The following is a 14,789-nucleotide window of genomic DNA, read 5'->3' on the forward strand; positions in this document are numbered from 1 at the left end:
TCAATAAAAGTATTATTCAATTATTTTGCCAGCAAAGCACTGAAGAAATACATCGTTGGGGGAGAAGTTCCATCTCATTCATTATTCACAACCCCCTCACCATTGATGACTGACAGTTGGCCTAAAACTTGGGACCTCTGCTCAGAAGCATAATTTCCAGAGCATGTTAAGACAAATAGTAGAATCTCTCTCTAGCTGTACGGTCCTAGTGGCTTAGGTTTTTGAATGCTTCTGTGTGTGTGTGTGTGTGTGTGTGTGTGTGTGTGTGTGTGTGTGTGTGTGCATGTGTGTGTGTTTCTGAGGATGGAATTTGGGTTAATTATTTTTCTCATTGCTATGACAAAAATACCTACATGTGTCTGGGGCAGGGGTGGGATTACTCATGCACATGTGGAGAGCAGAGATTAATGTAGGGTGTCTTCCCCAATCTTTCTTCACCTTATTTTTTGAGACAGGGTTTCCAATTAAATCTAGTGTTCACTGATTCAGTTGGTCTAGCAATTAAGAGTGTGTACTGCTCTTGCAGAGGATTCCAGTTCAGTTCTCAGCATCCACATCGGGTGGCTCACAAGCAGCTGTATTTCTCTAGCTCCAAGGAATCTGAGGCCCCTGGCCTTTGCAGGCATCACACACGTGTGCATACAGACACACACACACACACACACACACACACACACACACACACACACACACAATTAAAAATAATAAGCTGTTCTTCTGGACCAGCATTTCTCAACTGTACTTTGTGCACAAAGAAAAGGTGTGGAGTTGGGTGGATGAGGAGGTGGGAAGGACCTGGGAGGAGTCGGGGGAAGGGAAACCATGATTAGACTATATTACGTGACAAAAAATTTTAAATGTATGAAGAAAAAGCATACCAATGTGGGGATTCTACCCCCAGCATTGATATTCTGATTTACTTAGTCTAGGGCATAGGCAGGGCATGAAGATGATTTTAAGTGTCCTAGAAAAAAAATCTAATCCATAACCAAAGTTGAAAACTACTCTTTCAAGTACAGACTTCACAGCAAGGCTCCTTCTCAAGCAAATACTTTCCTAAGGGCTTTTGTGTTAATGTCTTCATTCCATGACTTATAATATTCATTTGTAGCAACCATATGCCATGTTACAATTGAAGGTGGTCCCTGGCTTAACATGGCTTCATCTCATCTAAGCAGAAAGCACATTTAAATCACCTCACCTGCCCCACCCCCTGACCTGGCAGCATGGTCTATCACGGAGTTTCCTTGCATCTCCTGGTCATGTGGGTGCTGGGAGCTCCCACGTGACTCACTGTATCTGCCACTGTGCAGCATCTTGGGAGTATGCTTTGCATCTCACTAACCAAGGAAAAGATCAAAATTTCATGTTCTAAGTATGATTTCTCCCAAATGAACACTGCTTTCACACTATCTGAAAGTTGAAAAGTTGTTAAGTACATCACTTTTTAATTCAGAAAATACCTCTGTAGAAAAAAATTTTAAAGATAGCCCTCTATGAAAGAGAATAGAAGAAGAAAATATGAACCAATATTATTATTGACATTTTTTACATGTTTATATGTGTGTGGTATGCATGTCTGTGTGTGTATTCACATGTGTGTGTGCACACATGTGTACAGCATGTATGGAGGCTACATGTAGATATTTAGTGTCTTCCATGATCACTCACCACCTTTTATATTGAGGCAGGGTCTCTCACCTGACTGGAGAGTTCCCTGATTCAGCCACTCTAGCTAGCCAGCTTGCTCTGGGGGTCTCCTGCCTCTGCCTCCTGTGCTGGGATTACAGGTGAGCTGTCACACCTGCCTGACTCTATGGCAGATGCTGGTCCTAGATTCCAGCACTCATGTTTGCCAGCACTTGCCCTGGCTGAATCATCTCCCCAGTCCCAATCTGAGTTTTAAATGGTCATTTTCCCGACATAGCCAAGTTCATGAGAATTACTACATCCCCTCCATTTTATAAACGAGACAATTCCAGCAGAGGGAAGATGAATGACCAGCCCAAGCTTGGGTGTCCCTGAGCAGCAGGGCTGGATTTCAGTGAAAACCATCTTCACAGAGGTCCTGGATTCTACATGATTTGTCATCCCTAGCACCTTTGAGTTAGAATGTGACCATGGAAGAGCCTTCTACCAACTCATTAAGGGAAAGGGACTCACGCCTGTGACATTCTACCACCTTTTAAACTCACTGCCTCATCCTCAACTGCACCAGCTCCCCTAGATGCTGCCATACAGGAGATAGGAGTGATCATATGCGGCCCCTGAGCCTTTGAAATGAGTTTGGTGTAACCAAGAACAGATTTTTTATTTAATTTAACTTTAAATGTGCAGAGACACTCGGGGCCACTGGAATTGTTGGGCAGTGCGGTTCAGGGTAGCCTTTAAAGGACATTCCTTGAGAATCATGACACAAGAAAGATTTGTTTTTTTTCGTGTGTGTGTGTGTGTGTGTGTGTGTACACGCATGTGTTGTATATGTGCAGGTGCACATGCATATGCTTGCATACAGAGGCCAGAGCACAGCATTTGGTGGTGGTCTTCAGTTCTGTCTGTCTGTATTTTGAGGCAGAGTCTCTCTCATTGCATTGCCACTTACCAAGTAGGCTAGACTGGTTGGTCAGTGAGCCCCAGGGAACTACCAGTCTCTGTCTCTGCCTCCACGGTTCTGGGATTATAAACATGTGTTGCCTCAGGTTGCTTTTTGTTTTCTAATACAGACACTGGGGCTTGAACTCAGGTCCTTTTGCCTGCCAGACAGACACGTTAATGACAGCAATTTCTTTAGCCCCAGGGAAGATTTCTTTGTTCCTGTTCTGTAAAAGGAGTTGTTTTGTTTTTTGCTCAAAAATTGATAAGTGTAAATCAGATCATAATGGAATGTTTACACTTCAATAATTATTGTCATGGCCAACATGCCCGTTAGGCTCTGAGAACTCGCCATTTCTCCCAAGCTCTTTTCTCTTAATGCTGCTGCCGTTCTTCACCTGGATTCTTCCTACCTATCAGGGCCTGGCTGAATGTACTCCTCTCTCAGTGCAGCCCTCTGACTCTGTCTCGCCTACTTCTCAATTCCCAGCTGAAATGAATCACTCCCCCAGAACTCCCACGGTCATCTCATTACATTATGGTTGCTCATTCAGCTCTAGGGGCAGGGAGCAGTGTAATGTAATGTGCCGAGGGCTCTGAACGAGAGATGCTCTCCACAGGCTCATGTGTTTGAATGCTTGGTCTGCAGAAGGTGTTGTCGTTTGGGGAGGTCATGGGGCCTTTAGGAGGTGCAGCCTTGTTGAAGGTGGGCTAGAGAATTTATAGTATTGTGCTACTTCCTCTGTCTCTGTCTCTGTTTGTCTGTCTTTGCTTTTTGTTGTGTGGTTGAAATATGATCAGCCAACTTTTTGCTACTTGCCTCACCCGCCATTATGGCCATCTAGCCCTCTGGAACCCTAAGCCAAATAAACTCTTCCTCAAGTCGCTTCTGGTTCTGGTGTTTTAGCACAGTAACAGGAGAGTAACTAATACTGAGGGTGATACAGAAACTCTGGAAAGCCAAAGACGATCGTGATGGATCCTGGCTGGGGTCTTGGGCCCTTTAAGGAGCAGAAGAGAAGGCAGAATCATGTGTTTAAGAACATGTTGAGTGATAGTACCTTTGAGAGAAGATCTGCCCAGGAGCATGGAGAGCCCAGAATACACTGCAAACACATGAAAAGCTTCAGATCTTATTCTTGTGTACCTCAGGTCAATCACGCTGCTCATAGTCAAAATACCTGAGAAATCCCTTTGAGAGTGTAAGCACAATCCAAACGACTGTTCGTATTGGACGCCTGTAGGAACGACTGTAAATGTCACAGGCATCTCCTCCGAGTTAAGGAGCAGACTGGCCCCTGGAAATCCACCCATTAAACCGCAGGTGTTATTTGTGAAAATGAAGGCGTTGAGTAAAGCCAAGGCTTTCTTTCAGAGCTCTTCCTAAACAGATTCAAACCTTGCTTGTAGTAACCAACAGTAAAGTGTGGAAAATCGCTCTCCCTTGGGAACTGAAGACCGGAAACCACCATGGAACAAGGACTGAACAAGCACCTGCCCTGTGGTTAACACAGTGTGGGAGGCCATGGGCACCAGAACTGCCAGTAGGAGCAGGTGCTTTGGAGGGAAGCACGTGATGCTATCAGGGAAATGAGAATGCCACTTACATTTGACCGAAATGTGAGTGAACGGGAGATGTAGCATTACAGATTGCACAAATTAACCCGTGCAAAGAAAATGGATTCATCCCTGGGCAAGAAGCCAGACGGCATCTATCCTAAGACCAGGTTGTGGAATTCCCCCAACTGTAACACCCCCACCTTTCATGACAGCCCACCCCAATCTCTTTGTAATGGATGGCTTGCTTTGCTTTGGCAAATGAGCTTCTGCCAGAGTCTCTGGGTTATTTCTTTGAGACAAACAGTGAGGGACGAGAGCTCAAGTAACATGTCATAGCATATTATGACACACACAGTGGACAACCCCTAGAAGTGACCAAGACTGAGGAAAGATGATAGTGTAATCAGTGAGACGGAGTGGGTGGGCATCTGAGAGGCTATTATCATTAGGTGACTGAGTAGAGTCATCCTTGGGCTTCCGTGAGGGCAGCCCTACCTGCCAGTCACACCTCTGGAACAAACTCATGTTGCATTCTCCATTTCTGAGACACTGACCCCGAGGTTTACTCACCCCATGCTATGTGCTCCCCAGGTGAGGGGCGGTTCTAGCCTCTCCCACCCCGCCCGGAGATGGATCTAGCGGGCATATCTTACCCCAAGCCCGGCCTCAGATTTCCTTTTCAGGCAGAGGGCAGCTTGGGCTGACTCATCTCAGTGATGAATGTTGTAGTCACTCTAGGGAGGTGTCCCCAGCTGCCCTGCTGGAGGGCAACCAAGTGAGTAACCCTGCCGATATCACATGGTACTGGAATGGCGCTGGCCTGTGGCTGTGCCAAGTTCATGGCCACGAACGAGGCTGTTCGGTACACTCACACATGCCTGAGGGGTGTTGGGGTTCTGTCTTGGTGGTCTCATACATTGGGCAACTGACCTTGCCGAATGGCTGCTTATGACCAGTAGAAAGTGATGGCGACACAATAGGACCGTTCCCAGAGAAGTTTGGGGACAGAAAAGAAAAAAATGCTGCCTGGGAATCTCTACCCCTCTCCCCAGACAACGGCCCTTTTCCACACATTCCCTTGACCTCCTCAGCACAGCTGTGGTTGACACAGAGATGGCAGCAGCATGCCCACCCAGAGCAGAGGGGAAATAACAGCCTTCAGATTGATGAAAAGGCTCTGAGTCAGGTGACCAGAACTCTCCCTTGGCATTGGTCCCAGTGACTAAAATCTGAAGTTCTCTGCAGCAGATAGAGCCCCCACGCTGTGAGCAGCCTCGCCCTGCAGGAACTTTCTCTCCATCCCTTGTATTAATGGTAGTGGTGCTTGCTTATTTGTTCTGGTCTTCAGACTGTCCTGTCAACCTGATCTTTCATGTCATAAGAATCTCACCCGCATTTCCGAATCTTCTATACAACCACATGCTTTTTCTTCTTCCTTCCTTTCTCCACCTCCCCATTCTTTCTCCCTCTCTCAACCTTTTCTTCTCTATGAACACAGAGATTTTGTTGATGTTATTGTACTATAGGCTTAACTATGAGGCTCAGGAGGAAAGGAGGTACTTAGAAGAAAGCCAGCCATCCCCAAATGTGGGACTGGGTTCAAGAGAGTCACTCCCACCCCCTTCTAAGATTGACATTTGTCCTGTTCACTCTGGCTGTCTCTTTAATTAGCCATCACCTGGAATGGTCTGTGTGTTCTCCTCTCTCTACCTGTCCTTCTGCACACCACTGTTTTCCTTAGTGTTTGTCTGGTTAAGGGCTCAGGTATGAACTGGGAGAACTTTGTGATAAGCAGTGGGCATCACCAAGAGGCTGCAGGCACAGAGGCTGCTTATCCAAGTGTTCTGTCAGGTAGAAGCCTAGAGGTGGCCATTTCAACAAGAGGTCATTCTGTTCTCTAGTCTTACCTGTAAAGGTCAAGGCTATCTAGTCCCAGGGGTCGGGGGTGGGGCAGCAGGAGCTCCTGGACCTTAGCGGGATGGTACATTAGGATGAGTTTTAGTAAGCATAGGCTTTGACCTCAGGACTCTTCCTTATTTCCTTTTTCAGCCATTTCAACCATAGATATATTTATATCTAATATACACATTAGATATAGCTTAGCGATTTGGATATAAATTATATATAAATATATAGTATCTATTTATATCATATATATCTTAGTGACCTAGGACAATGTGGATATGAACTACTTATTTTACAGCTGTGTGGATAGGACTACAGGTAGCTGAGAGTCAAAAAAGAATGTGACTTAAGAGATTAGATCTTCTGATCCTCTGCCACCCAGAGCCCCTTCTAGAACAGATAACATATTTTAAAACTCTCACATACATGTACACTCACACAGGAGACTCACGGCTAGGTTAGTGCACACAGTATTCTGATCAGGAGAGAGGAAATCCAGCTTCCAACTCAGTTCCACCCAGCTTGGAAGTGAGCAAATCGTTTCACTTCCCTCAGCTGCAGCAGAGGCGAAGATGCTGTGATCACCTTTCAAAGATGATTTCCAATGTTTCTGTAAACTCCACAGTTCCAAAAGCCTGAATTCCTAGAACTAAGAAAATAGTCTCTGAATGAAGAAGGTCACAGGTTGTAGCTTGCAATGCTGTCTCTCCAGCTGCTAGCTGGCTGCCTCTGGAAAGGTCACAACAGTGTTTTCTAGCTCCTCTGTAGGTAGTTAAAACATAAAGCAGCCCCAAATACCCTATTTGAACATGATCATGGGTCCCTAAATGTCCCATGACATTGCTTCTTCACTAGCTGCTCAAGGAGACAACCCAGAAAGGGAGACAGTTTGGCATTCAGCTTGACTTTTTATTGCCTGGATGTTCTGCTCCAGTGATACTCTACCTGTTATTTTCCTACCTGGGCAGGTCCCCCATTAACACTCACTAGACACTGGTACAGTTGAATGACTCATACTGCCCTGGGTTACCTTTTTAAGTGGATAATCATAGAGGAAATAGGACTCAGATCACAGGGTAGGAAAGAAAGGGATGAAAGGCAGTATCTAGGGAGGTTTTAATCAGTGTAGTGAGGTGACCAACAGGAGCTGGGGTCAGCTGAGAGTAAAGGAAGCATGCCTGACTAACATGACTAACATCTCCCAGGATGGCTGAAGAATATGCTTTGTGTCAGAGAACAGGATAAGCATCACCATGGCTCTGGTCAAACCTGGAGGAGATTGCTGAGGTATCCTAACCCAGTGCCAGTGCCTCCTTACAGAGGAAATTATCTGCTTCTGGAGTGCCCACCAGATGCCAGATACACTTTCTAAACCTCATACCCTTAAAGTTGCAAACAATGCTGTTGCATGTGAGAACCTCAGGCTCCAGGAGTTATCACTTTGCATGATTACTGCTCACTTACTGACGACCTCCCTCAGTATGAAGGAACTCTAGAATATGAAACCTAAGGGTCATTCACCATGCCTGGCATATGACCTGGAACCTTGTATATCCTCAATAAATGTTTCTCAACTGAATAAAACATTTAATTAGTTTTGCTTGTTTGGCAACTTCAACCCTTTATCTGAGCTTCTTTCATTGGCAAAATATGTTGCACATGATGTGGGCTTTTTGCTTTTCCAAGGTCAGACCCTACCGTATCGTTAACTTAGGACTTTCTTCCCATGCATCTTATAGCTCATAAGAGAGAAGCTAGAGATTCCCATAACACTGGGCTCAAAGGCTAACTCTACTGGAGACGCAGAACTTCCCAGTGAGAGATTAGACTCCCAGGCTCACATTTTGTCCACACAGACCAGGACCAACAGCAGCAACAGCACTAATAGCCTTTGCTATTTTCCTACTTCTTAGTCTTTTATTCATCTCTGTTGACTTTGGCTGTTTGAAATCTTTTCTGTTTGGTCATCTCTTTATGGGATCCCTCAGAGGGTCTTGTACTTCATCAGCTTCCAACATGGCTGTGCTGCTGCCTTGTAAATGGGCTACAGTCCAGAGGATCCCATGATCCTTTAAGAGAGGGCCAGAGAGCAATACCAGAGAGGCTCGACACTGGAAAGTTGAAGACAGTGTATTGAAAGTTGCACCCCATGCCCAAATTTCATTTTGAAGTGACCAGGTTCCTTTAAAGGGGGTTTCAAAAATAATTTATAAAGTATTGCTTATAATATTTGAAAACTATCCAACTCAGCAAACTCAAATATAAAGCTAGAAGGAGATATGTTTTCTGTTTACTTGGCATAAATGAAAGAGATGGTCATTATGGAAATCCGGGGTGTCATGAACTTGGCCATATTTTATATACTCTGACTAACATATATGCAAAATATGCTTACAATTTACCCTATAAATGCAAAACAGAATAGAGCGATCTGAAGTCTCATTTTAGTTTTTCATTTATCTTTTTCTCAAAAAAGGATAATAATAGAATCCATATTGACTTGACAAAGACAAGCTGCAAATGCATCCCATCACCACCACTGTTCTCCATCCTGACCCCAAACACATTCCAACATTCAACATCTGGATCTCAACCTCTGAGAACCAAAAGCTACACAGAGATTCCACTGGGGTAAGACATTTCCCCCTTATCTAACTCCTAGCATTCCTTAAATAAAGATTTTATAAACATGAATGATTACAGTTGTTTTTTTTTCCCATCTACCATTTCTATTGGAATCACAAGGGCTCTTGTTGTCCATTGTAACTTGGTTAATAAACCAGGGAAGCAGACCAGAGTAGGCTTCTATGCAAGACAACAACTGGATAATTCTCCTCCAACTATGTATGGGACACGTATGGTGCTGTCCTCAGCATAAGACTCCTGATAAGAAGCCCCAGCATGGACTGGAGACAGCATAACAAATGTTTTGTAGAATTAGACTTTGGTCTTAGATTCATAATTATTGGGCAAGATATTTAGCTTCTCTGAGCTTTGGTTTCACTTTTTAGAAGTGACAGACTCACAGCTGTTTTACTTCTTGTGGTAAAGATCGTTCCGAGTAATAGAATGTGTATAATTCTTGTAACCTAACACCAGACTCAATAACTGTTGGTTGTTATTATGATAAGGATAAAGTGAGTCTCATGAGATAATCCTACTTTCAAGTTACATTTTTTCTAGTTGCAGAGTTGAAATCGACATGCACACAGTTCAGTGACCACTGGAAGGCAGCGTTGAAACAGATGCTAAGCTATTTGAGTCAGTGAGTGTGGGAGATGAGGTGTTATGGGTTTGTCTCTCAGTGCACAACAAGGCTGAGGCTCTTCTGTGGCTACTGTGTACAAAATTAAGCCAATCACAATAATTTCAATTCAAATTATAGGGGCTAGAGAGATGGTTCAATGCTAAAAAAAAAAAAAAAAAAAAAAAGTGTACTATTCTTGAAAAGGATCCAAGTTTGGATCCCAGCAACCAGATGGGGCAGCTCACAACCACCTACAACTCCACTCCATAAGATCAATTCCTCTTCTTGTGTCTTCAGGCAACTTCACTCATCAGTAAACACCCCTTCCCACACACATCTACATATAATTTAGAAATATTTAAAAAAAGTAATCAAATTCAAAGGAATATGGAGAAGTCAGCTAGAATTGGGAATTTGAGGAGCAGAATGAAAATGTAGTGTACTGGAAACCTCCTAAAATGTATGAAGGTGATCCTAATGAAGTCTCCAAATAATGGGGGGAGACAGAGCTCCAACTGGCCATCTCTTGTCACCAAAAGAAGCTTTCAGTACTGGTACCAGGTTATATCCAATTGAATTGTTGGACAAAGGAGTCTATGGAAATTAACAGAACAACCCAGGCTGTTGCTAAGACAATTCGTTGTTTTCTATACACTAACAGCAAGGTCCCATTGCTGCAGACAACACCTACACAACCCATTGAACAGGGAGAGGTTGAGCTGGTGCCTCCATAGAACCTTCATTCCTATGTTCTACTGTCTTTGGTATGGGAAGGCATTCTGCAGGCTACCAAAGGAGAAATGTAAACACAAACCCAGCTACAAATCCTCTGGTCTACAGTGCTGTACTTACTGCAAAATACGTTAGGGCAATGGTGGCACAAAGCTTGTGGGAGTAACCAACCAATATCTGAATTGACTTAAGCCCTACTCCATGAGATGGAAGCCATACCTGATAGTGCTTGGGTGACCAAGAACTAGAGACTAGATAACCTGGAGATCCCGGGTGACACCAAATCCTACTGGTCTTAAAAAATAAAAAAGGACTTATTCCTAATGATATTCTGCTATATTCATATAGAACAGTGCCTTATTCAACCATCGACAGAGAGGCTTCCTCCTGCAGCAGATGGAAGCAAACACAGAGACCCACAACCATATATTACACAGAGATAGAGATATGTTGGAACACACAGCTCTAAATAGGATGTCTCCATCAAATCACTCGCCTCAGAGCTCAGGGAACCCTGTGGAAGATGATGTGGAAAGAGTATAAAGGCACCAGATGGATAGAGGACACCAGGAAAGTCATGTAAAACTCACAGAGACTGAATCAGCAAGCACAGGGCCTACATGGGTCTGTCTACACCAGGAACTCTGCATATATATTATAGCTTCCAGTTTAATATTTGTATGGGACTCTTGAGTGTGTGGATGAGTGGCCCTCTGACTCTTGTGCCTTCTCTTGGGCTCTTTTCCTTCTGTTGCTTTGCCTTGTCCAACTTTGCTGTGATGGTTTTTGCTTGGTCTTATTTTTATTTTGTTCTGATTTGTTATTATTGCTTAGAAGCCTGTTCTTTTCTAATGAGAGATGGCTAGGGAGTGATCCAGATCTAGATGATAGGGGAGGGGAGATGGAAATGGGAGGAGCAGAGGGAGAAGAAACTATAATCAGGATATATAGTGTGAGAAAATAATCGGGGGGAAAAGAAATATATTCTAAAGTATTCCCCCAAATTCATAATTTATTTCCCCTCCTTTTAATCTCAATTCACATCCTTTAAAAAATTTATTTATTTTTCTCTCATATATGACATACCGACTGCACTTTCCCTTCCTTCCTCTCCTCCCAGTCTCTGCTGCCCCACCTGCCACCACCCTGACCCACTGCTCCTCCATTTCCCTTCAGGAAAGGGCAGGCCTCCCAGGGATCCCAACCAAACAGGGAAGATCAAATGGCACCTAAACAGCTAACAAAAAGCAAGAGAACTATTCTTTTCCACATAATCTGAGATTATATGTTAGTTGTGTGGTTAGGGTGTTTCCTGCTGATGAGCTGAAAAGAATCTCCATCATAGAGTTTCCTTGTGGGTCTGAAACTGATGTCACAGTGGTCGTCACAGCTCCCAAGTCTGAGTCACAAACCAGGGGCAAACCTGCAAGCCAGACAGCAGCATGTGATGAAGCCATGGGCCAAAATCCGGACACTCTTTTCTAAAAAAAGTTTTGTTGCAGGAGGATTCAGGGAATATGTGCACCAAATATCTAAATACAATGTCATGCTCCCTTTAATTTCAGAGTAAACAAAATTTCAATGAGTGGCGGGTATGTGATATGGAGACAGGGTCAAGAGAACTTAGAGGAGCCTGCAGATTCTCATATACTCATCAGGATAAAAGGAATTACGGCTTGTCTGTGTTTGACAGGGAGGTCATTAACATGAGACACAGGGACCAAAGTGCCAGACAAGACCAAGTAACACTGCATTTTTTCTAGCCTTATTTTCCACTTTTACCAAGGGCTGGACCTGTCCTCCATGTCCTCACCCTATTCTGTGGCTATGCATTAGGATATAATTATTCCGCACTGTCTCAGGAGGTAATTGAGAATCAGGGACTCTTTGCTTTTTAGAGGACTAAAGATCACTTGTCTTTGGAGTTTTCTGAAGCTGGAGTCTGTTCTGCACTGTCCCCACAAATAGTTAAGAAGCTTCACACCAGAACAGCCGCCAAAGGAAAACCCAAACCTCTTCAGCTGTAGAGGTTTCAAGGTCAGGGCTAATGTTGTGGATTTCTATCCACTGATAGATTGGAATGCCCTTGAGTAGAGACCATGCACTATTTACCAATGTAACCCCACTCCTAGTACAGAACCCAGCACATAGTAAGGACTCATTGAAGAATAGCCAACTGTTATCAAATTCTATGTGTATGCCTAAATCCTATATAAATACCACTCCTGGTATCAATTCCGTGATTTCTCCAAACGATTTTTTGAATTAATTATTTCTGGCCTTATTTGTTTAGAATAATAACTAAAAACAAAAGAATAGGAGGGGATATGTAAATTGACAAGGGTTATTTGGCTTGGTAATGATAATGTTGGAATTTAAAAGTGGCAAGCATGTAGCTTTGAGCTTGCATTCCTAAGGGCTATTTTAAATGAATTGGGGGGAGTGAATAGATAAGAAGAAGTCAGTACTGCTCTAACTTCTGGATTGTTTGTAAATCTCTCTTTTAGGAAAAGTCACTCTTCCATGTGACATGTCATGGGTGAAGACTGTCTTGTATTGTTTTCCACTTCCCCTTTTCCAGGGTTTATGTCAATTCACGTATAAATGGTTTCAAATCCCTCCATTCTCAACTATCTTGTAGCTGGACAGTTTCTTTTGATATTAGTCAGTTTTCTGTCATTGTAACAAAATACCTGAAAGAAACAACTCATAAAGATAAAAGATTTATTTTTGACTCACAGTGTTTAGAGGTTTTAATCCATGAAGAGTTGGTCACATTACTTAGGTCTATGACAAAGCAGCATATCACAGCAGGAACACATGGTGGAGAAAACCCACTTATCCTCGTGAGCCAGAGAGCAAAGAGGGACCTATAGTCCCACTATCCCTGTCAAAGGCATGGGCTTGGTCAGCTATATAAGGACCTCCCATAAGGTTCTGTCCCTTAGAGCCTTTACCACCCCATCCTTCATAAAGTCACTTTGTAGAGGATGAAACCTTTAACACACGGGCCTTTGGGAGTTATTCAAGATCTAGACTATTTCACTTTTACACTATAAACAGGGCCAGTGAGATGGCTCAATGGGTAAACGAATTGGCCATGACCTGCTTTGATCTCCAGGACACCTGGTAGAAGATGAGAAAGGACTCCTGGAAGTTGTTCTCCAACTTACACACACACACACACACACACACACACACACACACACACACACACACACACACACGGATAAATGTAATACAAATTTTAAACTATGAACATTGTACCTTTTACCTAACCCAACACAGAAGCTACGGTTCATCCTCCTTTTGGTGGGGATATTTCTGATGAACTCTCTCATTGTGCCTAGCTTCTTCCAGACAATGGCCATCATGGAATGGAACGGTGTTTTCATTGTAAAATCATCTTCCAAGTCTGCATTGATTGCAGTGTAGACGCACATGCCCTTTGCACCGTCTGGAAGTACCGGACAATAAGGGTCTTCCCTAGCACACGTGCCTGGCTTTTGTGAGGACGGTGCAGGGATGGATCCCGATGCACACTCCAGGTGATCCCTGTAGCTTTATTCTGTCACCCCGGATCCTCAGAGAAGATCACTTGTCAAACAAGAGAAACACACTTTAAGTCTCTTCTATGACCCATGACACATCTATCTATGTATCAGCTTTCTTGACAGGAGTTTTTAGCAGCCCCTTCTAGGTAGACTGACACAAACGCCCTCTCCTCATGACTTATAAAGGGAAACACGGCTTACAGTGGCTGATGGAGAGCCAGAGCAGGGACTCCAGACGGCCCGACCCCCTTCCCCGGGCTCATTTCACTGCCTTGTGAAGCATTCTAGTCCAGATGTCTGGAATGCTGCTTCTATCTCTCAGCCCTGCAGGCTTTTCAGTCACTGATTTAATGTGAAGGGGCTTCTGAGAGCTGAGTTATAAATAAGACTCCTGTTGGCCCTAGGGAGGAGGGAGATGAAGCAGTCTGCCAAATTGCCGTTCTTTCTTCATAAGACCCAGGCAACTCACTCTATCTCAGCTGCTGGTTCCTCAGGTCAGATTCTCCTTCTCCTTCCCTCCTCTCTTCTTTAAGGATTTGGTGCTGAAGTAAAAGTGACTGTGGGAGTTGGAGCATGTCTACTGTCAAATCTACACAGCCACCTCTTCATTGTGCCATCCTCGATGCTCCTAAATCTCTCACCGAGTTCGTAGGAAGAAACATTCTAACCCCAGATAAATATTCCTGTGGTTGGGGAAGTAGCTCCACTGGTAAGATTCTTGCTGAACACACAGGAAGAGCAGAGTTTGACCCTCAGCACCCACATTAAAAAAAAAATCAGAAATGGTGTGTATGTGTACAATCCAGCACAGGAAGGTGGAGACAGGAGGATCTTCGATGCTCATTGGCCAACGACCCTACTCTACGCTGCAAGCCCCATGTCCCACTGAGAGACCCTGTTTCAAAGTAAGTGGATAGCTTCTAAGGAGCAATACTTGAGGTTGACTCCTGATATTTATTCGCATAAGCATATACCCTCACCTCTACACAGATGCATACTCCTCCACACATAATTCTTGAGTAGACCAGTCGGTAAGAAGTGTATTTTAACTTTTTACCTAATGTTCTCCACCAAGAGTTCATCCTTACACTGTCATTGCCAAATAGGTCAGGCAGGTGAGCCAATGTGACTCAGGTCAGTGTGGGACTTGAATGGGAAAAGATGGGGACCAGGCCACTCTGGAAAGCTCTTGTCCTATC

The sequence above is a fragment of the Peromyscus californicus genome, unplaced genomic scaffold (assembly GCF_007827085.1).
Source record: "Peromyscus californicus insignis strain IS unplaced genomic scaffold, ASM782708v3 Scaffold_14__1_contigs__length_90479793_seg_2, whole genome shotgun sequence".
In the NCBI taxonomy this organism is placed as follows: domain Eukaryota; kingdom Metazoa; phylum Chordata; class Mammalia; order Rodentia; family Cricetidae; genus Peromyscus; species Peromyscus californicus.